Genomic DNA, 10823 nt, shown 5'->3' with positions numbered 1-10823 from the left:
ACACACACACACACACACACACACACACACACACACACACAGAGAGTGAGTGAATGTAACATGAGTGGGGATGATTGCCTAATCAGTGGAGTATGTCTTACTGCCGTGGGGAGGAAACAGAAGCACAGACACACAATATGACTCACCGCAGTGCTACGCCCTCCCTGCGTCCACCTCATTTTTGGGGTTGCGAGGAGATACGCAATCAGAACCACTCACGTATGACCAACAATACGTATCCGTCCCCTCCCCCTCTACAGCCTAAGGTATGTGATCATCTGATAAGGACTAGTGGGTACCAGGTGATGGACTGAGATTACTAACTGAGTAATCTCAGTGGATCCCTATGTAGTGCACTGCTTTTGACCAGGGCCCATAGGGTAGTGCACTTTCTAGGGAATATGTTGCCATTTGGGACACAGCCTATATTAGTATCATGCTGTATATATACACACATACACACATGTATATATATATATATATATATACACACACAGAACCAGTCAAACGTTTGGACAGGGTTTTTCTTTATTTTTACTATTTTCTACATTGTAGAATAATAGTGGGAAAAAATCTAAACTATGAAATAACACATGGAATCATGTAGTAACCAAAGAAAAGTGTTAAACAAGTCTAAATATATTTGATATTGTGAAATTCTTCGAAGTAGCCACCATTTGCACACTCTTGGCATTCTCTCAACCAGCTTCGTGAGGTAGTCACCTGGAATGCGTTACAATTAACATGTGTGGGTTGTTAAAAAAGTTATTTTGTGGAATTTCTTCCTACTTAATGCATTTGAGCCAATCATGTGTTGACAGGGTAGGGGTGGTATTGCTTAAGACATGAAGGTCAGTCAATGTGGAAAATTTCCGCAAATACCTATGATGAAACTGGTTGAGGACTGCAACAGGAAAGGAAGACCCAGAGTTACTTCTGCTGCAGAGGATACGTTCATTAGAGTTAACTGCACCTCAGATTGCAGCCCAAATAAAAGAGTTCAAGTAACAGACACATCTCAACATCAACTGTTCAGAGGAGACTGAGTAAATAAGGCCTTTGTGGTTGAATTGACACAAATAAACCACTACTAAAGAACACCAATAAGAAGAAGAGACTTGTTTGGGCCAAGAAACACAAGCAATGGACATTAGACCGGTGGAAATCTGTCCTTTGGTATGATGAGTCTCAAATTTGAGATCATGGCGGTGGTGTGGTGATGCTTTGCTGGTGACACTGTCTGTGATATTTAGAATTCAAGGCACACTTAACCGGCATGGCTGCCACAGCATTCTGCAGTGATACGCCATCCCATCTGGTTTGGGCTTAGTGGGACTATCATTTGTTTTTCAACAGGACAATGACCCAAAACACACCTCAAGGGTTATTTGACCAAGAAGGAGAGTGATGGAGTGCTGCATCAGATGACCTGGCYTCCACAATCACCTGACCTCAACCCAATTGAGATGGTTTGGGATGAGTTGGACCGCAGAGTGAAAGAAAAGCAGCCAACAAGTACTCAGCATACAGTATGTGGAAAGTCCTTCAAGACTGTTGGAAAAGCATTCATCATGAAGCTGGTTGAGAGAATGCCAAGAGTGTGCAAAGCTGTCATCAAGGCAAAGGGTGGCTACTTTTGAAGAATGTCAAATATATTTTGATTTGTTGAACACTTTTTTTGGTTAGTACATGATTCCATGTGTAATTTAATAGTTTTGATGTCTAGAAAATAGTAAAAATAAAGAAAAACCTTTGAATGAGAAGGTGTCCAAATTTTTGACTGGTACTAAATATACACTGCTCAAAAAAATAAAGGGAACACTAAAATAACACATCCTAGATCTGAATGAATGAAATATTCTTATTAAATACTTTTTTCTTTACATAGTTGAATGTGCTGACAACAAAATCACACAAAAATTATCAATGGAAATCAAATTTATCAACCCATGGAGGTCTGGATTTGGAGTCACACTCAAAATTAAAGTGGAAACCCACTACAGGCTGATCCAACTTTGATGTAATGTCCTTAAACGGTCAAAATGAGGCTCAGTAGTGTGTGTGGCCTCACGTGCCTGTATGACTCCTACAACGCCTGGGCATGCTCCTGATGAGGTGGCGGATGGTCTCCTGAGGATTCTCCCAGACCTGGACTAAAGCATCCGCCAACTCCTGGACAGTCTGTGGTGCAACGTGGCGTTGGTGGATGGAGCGAGACATGATGTCCCAGATGTGCTCAATTGGATTCATGTCTGGGGAACGGGCGGTCCATAGCATCAATGCCTTCTCTTGCAGGAACTGCTGACACACACTCCAGCCACATGAGGTCTAGCATTGTCTTGCATTAGGAGACCCAGGGTCAACCGCACCAGCATATGGTCTCCACAAGGGGTCTGAGGATCTCATCTCGGTACCTAATGGCAGTCAGGCTACCTCTGGCGAGCCATGGAGGGCTGTGCGGGCCCCTTAAAAATGCCCCACACCATGACTGACCCACCGAAAACGGTCATGCTGGAGGATGTTGCAGGCAGCAGAACATTCTCCAAGAGGTCTCCAGACTCTGTCACGTCTGTCACATGTGCTCAGTGTGAACCTGCTTTCATCTGTGAAGAGCACAGGGCGCCAAGTGGCGAATTTGCAATCTTGGTGTTCTCTGGCAATGCCAAACGTCCTGCACGGTGTTGGCGCTGCAACCCCCACCTGTGACGTCGGGCCTCATACACCCTCATGGAGCTGTTTCTGACCGTTTGAGCAGACACATGCACATTTTGTGGCCTGCTGGAGGTCATTTTGCAGGGCTCTGGCAGTGCTCCTCCTGCTCCTCCTTGGCAAAGGCGGAGGTCGCGGTCCTGCTGCGGGGTTGTTGCCTCCTACGGCTCCTCTACGTCTCCTGATGTACTGGCCTGTCTCCTGGTAGCGCCTCCATGCTCTGGACACTACGCTGACAGACACAGCAACCTTCTTGCCACAGCTCGCATTGATGTGCCATCCTGGATGAGCTGCACTACCTGAGCCACTTGTGTGGGTTGTAGACTCCGTCTCATGCTACCACTGAGTGAAAGCACCGCAGCATTCAAAAGTGACCAAAACATCACCGCAGGAAGCATAGGAACTGAGTAGTGGTCTGTGGTCACCACCTGCAGAACCACTCCTTTTATTGGGGGTGTCTTGTGCTAATTGCCTATAATTTCCACCTGTTGTCTATTCCATTTGCACAACAGCATGTGAAATTTATTGTCAATCAGTGTTGCTTCCTAAGTGGACAGTTTGATTTCACAGAGTGTGGATTGACTTGGAGTTACATTGTGTTGTTTAAGTGTTCCCTTTATTTTTTGAGCAGTGTATATATATATATATATAGCAACCACACACACACACACCTTGGCGTACACCTATCTATCTTTCTACCGTAACCGTGTTAAACCTGTCATCATTAAACTTCAAGGAAGGAAGGAAGGAAGGAAGGATGCATTTTACAAGTAGCATCCTCACTGGGCCCGTGTTCAAGTCTCTAGTCTCTCTCTCTGGTTTCCACTGTCCAGGAGAAGTCTTGACTTCTGGACCATTGACCTAGCTGTGGAGGACCTCCCACCGACTCAACCAACAAACTAGCTGGTTTGATCTGGGAATTCTTCCTCGAATTCGTCTTTCTTCACCTTTCTCAAATCACATTGGAGGGGAGAAGATCCAAGGTACCGCACCTCAGGCCTTCTCCGCCAATGCGTTTTGAGGAGTGAGGACGCAAGACAAATTGGGGAAAGAGCCTGGGAAGGACTTTCCCATGCGCTGAAGACAGACACAGATGACAGCCGAGAGGGAGAAAGAGAGAGAGAGCCTATTCTGACACGGTCAGATTCCACGAGGATTAGCTAATGATCAGCATCACTTCCTCTTCTTTTCAGTGGGCTGCTGGGTAAAACAAGCTGATGCCTACCTCGTTGGGCATGCTCACCAACATCACACTCAGCGGGGAACAATGTAACTGGATGCAACGGCGGTGTGTGGTCACCCAGTAAGGGGAAATGCGTATGTGCACAACGGCTGCGCGTCTGTCTCTGGGCTACATGCCCCAATTGCTCAAAGGCATTGAACTCCCTCTCTGTCTGTACATTTTACAGCCGTCATTCCTTACCATTTACATGACCCCCCCCCTCCCCTCCCCCTCCATGGGGATCAATAAAGTACATTCATTCATTCATTCAGAAAACACCCCGACACTCACACCACATCTGGCGCTTAAAACCATCTACACAACTGACAAACCAAAGTCCTTACAGTTCCTGCAATAGAATAGGCTTATGATCGGAGTAGGGCTGTGATGGAATTTTGCATGATGGCAATTGGCCAGCCAAATGACCGCAGTCTCTGTAAAACCGTTCCAATAGCAAATAATATAATACAATTAAAATGTCTATTATTTTTTACGCACATGCGCTGTATTTTTTACGACTGCATGCGCTGTCGTAGGTTATATTGTGTGCTGCTGCGCCTTTCTACATGTACTCATTTGCTACAACACCTCTTGCTTGTTTCAGCAAGGAGCAACAAAGATCCATCACGTGGTTAAGAGTCCATGTGACCGCAGGAAAAGGACAGTCGCACGAATACCCGGCCGTCTCGTCTCCAGTCAGCTGTTGGTAAAAAAATATAACTATTTTTTTTACGCTGAGACCAGCCTGCATCTACGACAACACATTCAGAAAGGTATCACTTCTTAGGTGTGAGTGAGATCACCACCCTGCCCAAAAGAACTTGGCTTCAATTGGTTTCCGTGGAGATGTCTGCCCTCAGCTGCCCCGGATGCTGAAGAAAGGGGGCCTTGACACAAAAGTGAGCCGATGACAAACAAAACACTGAGGTTAGGTGGAAAAAATGAGTGTATAATGTGTGTTGTATCCCACACAGACCTAATAAAGAAGGCAGTTGAGTACACTCATGAACACAATGAGTGTTTCCTCCTTCCCTCATCGGCCGCAGTAGCGCCCAGCCGGCCACAACCATTGGCACAGGCTACTSTCTTTACTAGCTAGGTTTCCATCCAATTGGCAACCGATGTGAATATTTWAAAAAATCTGCATAAAAACAACATGCGCATTTTCCCCCACCAGCAGAAGTGCACATAAAAAKAACTTTTCGGTCAAATTCTCATGTACTGAATAAAAAGTACAAGTGAAATGGGTTTCCAATCACATTTTCAACTCTACTCATGGTTTTGTCACCTACGCTCTAGTCCATGTATTCCCAAACTGGGGTACGCGCAATGTCGTCGAGGGTACGCCAAATAAAAAAGTGATTCACTTTTTTTCCCCCTTCACATTTTCACAGTCCATTTATATTTTCCAACGGGGCAATACATTTGGATGTGGTATTTTCCCCCACCTTGCCTGAATAGCCTCGTTTCACTGCCCAAAATAAAGTTAAACCAAGTATTCCCGCGAAATAACAACACAACGTCAAATACAGGTAGCCTAGTCAAATAATTAACATCCAATCACATTAACCGTTACTCTCTCGTGGGAAACCTTCACTCTTGCGCAGACATTTAGAAACAAAACATGACAATTTGAAAAATAAGCTACGGGAGTTTATTTGTGCGAGAATAAAGACGACTTTCGAGTAGTAAGACATGTATAAAAGCAACAGATACCATTAATAAGAAGGGGCTAGAAGCATCTTATATGGTGAGCTACTGAGTGGCTAGGACAGGCAAGCCCTATACTATTGTGGAGGACTTAATTTTTCCTGCTGCCACGGATATGGCTGGGACAATGCTGGGGGAAAAGGCCCAAAAAACAATACAGACAATGCCTTCATCAAATAACACTGTTTCACGACGCATCAGTGACAATACAGGAGATGATTTGAAACAATTACTGCTTTGCATACAAGGCAGTGAATTATATGCGTTACAGCTGGATGAGTCAACAGACGTGGTGAGCCTGGCACAGCTCCTGGTATATGTCCGTTACGTTTATGGGGGGTCAATTAAGGAAGACATCCTCTTCAGCAAACCAGGACAACATGAGAGAATATTTTTAAAGTACTGGACAGCTTTGTGACATCAAATGGACTTTGGTGGTCAAGATGTGTTGGTATCTGTACTGATGGCACAAAAGCCATGACAGGGAGACATAGTGGAGTGGTAACGCGCGTACAAGCAGTTGCTACCGACGCCACTTAGGTACATTGCAGCATCCACCGAGAGGCTCTTGCTGCCAAGGGAATGCCTGACAGCTTGAAATATGTTTTGGACACTACAGTGATAATGGTTAACTTTGTTTAAGCAAGGTCCCTGAACTCTCGTGTATTTTCTGCATTACGCAATGATATGGGCAGCGACCATGTAAYGCTTTTACAACATACAGAAGTGCGCTGGTTATCAAGGGGMAAAGTATTGACACGTTTTTTTAAATTGAGAGACGAGCTTAAAGTTTTCTTTACTGACCATAATTTTCACGTCTGACCGCTTGCCTGATGACGAGTTTCTCACACGACTGGCCTATCTGGGTGATGTTTTTTCTCGCCTGAATGATCTGAATCTAGGATTACAGGGACTCTCCACAACTATATTCAATGTGCGTGACAAAATTGAGGCTATGATTAAGAAGTTGGAGCTCTTCTCTGTCTGCATTAACAAGRACAACACAGGTCTTTCCATCATTGTATTATTTTTTGTGTGCAAATTAACTCAAGCTTACAGACAATGTCAAATGTGATATAACGAAGCACCTGAGTGAGCTGGGTGCGCAATTACGCAGGTACTTTCCCGAAACGAACAACACAAACAACTGGATTCATTATCCCTTTCATGCCCTGCCTCCAGTCCACTTACCAATATCTGAACAAGAGAGCCTCATCGAAATTGCAACAAGGCAAGCGGTTCTGTGAAAATTGAATTTAATCAGAAGCCACTGCCAAATTTYKGGAYTGGGCTCAGAGTTTCTTGCCTTGGCAAATTGTGCTGTTAAGACACTGATGCCCTTTGCAACCACGTACCTATGTGAGAGTGGATTCTTGGCCCTCACTAGCATGAAAACTAAATACAGGCACAGACTGTGTGGRAAATGATTTAAGACYGAGACTCTCTCCAATACAACCCAACATTGCAGAGTTATGTGCATCCTTTCAAGCGCACCCTTCTCATTAACCTGTGGTGAGTCATTCAACATTTTTGATTAACAAATAAGGTTCTATATGTAAGATGGTTAAATAATAGCCCAAAATGATTGATTATTATTATTATTGTATTATTATTTGTGCCCTGTTCCTATAAGAGCTTTTGTCACTTCCCACGAGCCGGGTTGTGACAACCTCACACTCATTCTTATGTTTAATAAATGTATCGTATAGTGTGTGTGTGGCAGGCTTACAATGATGGCAACAACAACAACAACAAATGTGAAAGTATGCTGACCCTGGTGCTAGAGGGGGTACGCAGCTGGAGGTTGAATGTTTGAAGGGGTACGGGACTATAAAAAGTTTGGGAACACCTGGTCTACACGATGAGATTATTATGGACAAAATAGCGAGATTATTTATAATTTTCCAACGGCAGTGAAGCATCAATCATGTCAGCAGAATAAGACAGCCCCAAAAAAATGTTTGGAAAGGAGCATCAAGCTCATCACGTGCAACACCCTGTGAAGTTCAGAACTTATTTCATCTGTAACCTAATAAACTGCATTCTTCCCCGAGTCCTAGCAGGAGGATCAAACAAAATATATCACCACGTGACTCCAAATGTACTTCCATATGATGGATAGATGAATATTTCTGCATAAAGGCATTTCCACCGCCATTTCGTACATAATTCATTTTACCGACACAAAAATATATTTTGTTTTGTCGCCATTTGGAAAGTTTACAGACAAATTTGCTGTTCCCATCAGTCCTGTAGTGACAAGTTTTATCCAACGTGTGCTTCACTCGCATAAAAAGGTTGGATGAAAACCTGGTTACCGTAATACATTAAAATCACCACCACTAACAAYTTCTCCTGGACCAGGGGGCAGCTGAGGAGTAGTGCATACATTTGCATTCAAATGGACTCTGCGTGCGTATCATGATCGATGAGGTGGCAGAGAGGTCTCTCCCTGAGAGTGTATCATTCAGTCCCCATTCATCAGAATGGAGGTGACGATCAGATGTGTCCCAATTTCATTTTGTTCGATACATGAGCAGAGCTGTAGGGAAGTCACTAGCTTCTATATCCATAGTCATAAACCCCACCCGTTCCTACAATTTATCGTCTTCAAATTATATTTTAAACCTAACCCCACTGCTAACATTATGCCTAACCCCGACCTTAAATTAAGACACATTTGTGTAGCCAATTTTGATGTTGTGGCTGTATGAATCTGACTGCTAGTGGAAACCAAATACTCTTGAATAGCTTCCTCTCATCATCTCCTTTTGTTTGATTCATGTACCTTCTATATTCCCTCTCTGAATTATCTTTCCTTCCCTTACAGGGAGGATCTTACTGTGACCTCACAGCTCATTTGCATCTTATTCACCATCCTTTATCCTGCCATCTTCACAAGTTTCAAGGTGGACCCTGCCTACAGAAACAATCTAAATAGCTGAAGCAGAGATGACAATCATGTGTTCAGTCCTCAACAGGATCACCTGTCAAGTGTTACCACACAAGCTATGCAGGCATGTGCTGCTAGAGCTAGTCAACACCCCCACCCAAAACTACAGGTTGGTGTCTGGTCTGCCAAGGGATAGGCCTTAGTGCAGCATGTGATTTGACTTGACATTAAGGGGTGGACATCATTCATGTAGTCTGACAAATGGTTGGATAATCTAAAATGGGCAGGTAGGCTATATACAATTCTACCTTTATACTACATCTGTAATACCGAAGCATCGTCAACCGATCGAAAAGGTTCGTTTGCGGTCACGTTCAGTGGGGGAAAAAAGCGATATGATTTGAGCCCTTTCTCATTCTCTTTGACAAACCCATTCCGCCTGTAATATTTTTGGGTGTGTATCGCTGCGGTTCCACTCTGTCACTCTTCTCTATAGGCCTCAAAACGGATCCCCGAACTCACACTCTTGTCTAGGTTGAGAAAAGATACCTTTAAAGCTGGGGTCGACGCAGCGGCACAGCCCGATGTGTTCTGACGGCCCAGCCTTGCTCGAATCGAGATGACACACTAAACCACACTCGTTTGAGGTTAGCGTAATAAATATTAGTTAAACTCATATCGAGCGAGGTATGGTTGGCTGTATGGACGTTGACTCCGATTCAACAACTTTGCCCCGAAAAGAATAGACATTAACGTTACTGTCAGTACTGGCTAGGTGAGAGTCGGTTATGGGAACATTGGCGAACTATGAATTGACTAACGTTACTAGTCTATGACTAGCTAAAGCCCCCCCGTAAAATGTAGCTAGGTTCAGTGGTACGGAAWGGAGTAGATATTTTACAAGCCAGTTAGCCATTTCTGGTGGCTAACTTCTAGCTAGCTAACTTGGAAACTGTGCTAGCTTGGTGGCAACACCTGAGCGTTTGAGCTACCTAGCCAGCTAACGTTGGATACCACCTTTAGCCAGCTAGCTACAGTAACAGTAAGTTAGCTGCTAGGTTCCATTTTCACAACAGCATTTTGACAAACATGGCTAACCATTTACCTGTAGCTATGTGGATTCACACCGGCTTCTTGAGTGAATAAATCCCAAAACGGTTGAATGTCCTCCGTTGATAGATTAGATTGATGATAACCGTTTTAATCTCCATACGAAGGTTTGGTGTTGGGTCCTCTGTRTTAGCAATTTGGCTAGATAGCTACATTTCCCTTCTCCATTACGGTACAGTATACGCCTAAAAGATAAGTATCTAAAGCTGTTCGTTATCACTGGTCGATGGCTTCGGTGCATGTGTTTAGATAACGGCTAGGCGTTTTTTTAATCGAAGACACGAACGATTGCAGCAGGTAGATTGTACGGAGGTGCCCGAAGCCGATACATATTTTCAGGACCAACCAAGCGCAGATGTCCACGAACCTCTCTCCGAGAAGATATTGAAGTCCCGCCTCCTTCCTTGCTATTGGAAAGTGTATCTGTCAACCAAGAAGTGGAGTAGTGTACATTATGTGGTATGTGGCCAATACACTACAACTAGGGCTGTTCTTAAGCACGACGCATCGCAGAGTGCCTGGACGCAGCCCTTAGCCGTGGTTTATTGGTCATACCACAAACCCCCGAGGTGCCTTATTGCTATTATAAACTGGTTACCAATGTAATTAGAGCAGTAAAAATAAATGTTTGGTCATACCCGTGGTATACGGTCTGATATACCACGGCTGTGTGCCAATCAGCATTCAGGGCTCAAACCACCCAGTTTATAACGGACCCTATACCATGGGTATGACAAAACATGTATTTTTACTGCTCTAATTACGTTGGTAACCAGTTTATAACAGCAATAAGGCACCTCAGGTGTGTGTGGTATATTGCCAAYGTACCATGGCTAAGGGCTGTATCCAGGCACTAGTGGCATATTGGCCAAATACCACATCTCCTAAAAKTATTGCTTAATTAGACCATTTCATTGATCCTTAAATGAAATCTCCAAAMCCGGGACACCGGGCCATGCAAAACGAACTTGCACACTCATCAGTAGAGATCAAGACCAATACATCATGTCATGTGYTTTTACTTTGTTGATCATGATGGTCCATCAATGTCCATACAAGATACTCTCCCAAAATAAATAACCGTATTTTGACTCCCTTCCAACACACGAATACAATCCGGTATTTATTGGGTAAGTGGTTTCAGCCTGGCTATTCCTACTCCATGATTGACAGGTAGGC

General features: G+C 44.0%; 1 pseudogene; it reads right to left on the bottom strand.

Annotated features, from left to right (window-relative positions):
• Positions 1-10031, bottom strand: part of LOC111971334 (palmitoyltransferase ZDHHC5-A-like) — a 49197-nt pseudogene extending 39166 nt beyond the window's left edge.
• Between the last annotated feature and the right edge of the window lie 792 nt (positions 10032-10823).

Source organism: Salvelinus sp. IW2-2015, linkage group LG13 (assembly GCF_002910315.2).
Source record: "Salvelinus sp. IW2-2015 linkage group LG13, ASM291031v2, whole genome shotgun sequence".
NCBI lineage: Eukaryota > Metazoa > Chordata > Actinopteri > Salmoniformes > Salmonidae > Salvelinus > Salvelinus sp. IW2-2015.
The sequence above is the reverse complement of the archived record's forward strand: the minus strand, read 5'-3'. Positions and strand labels throughout refer to the sequence as shown.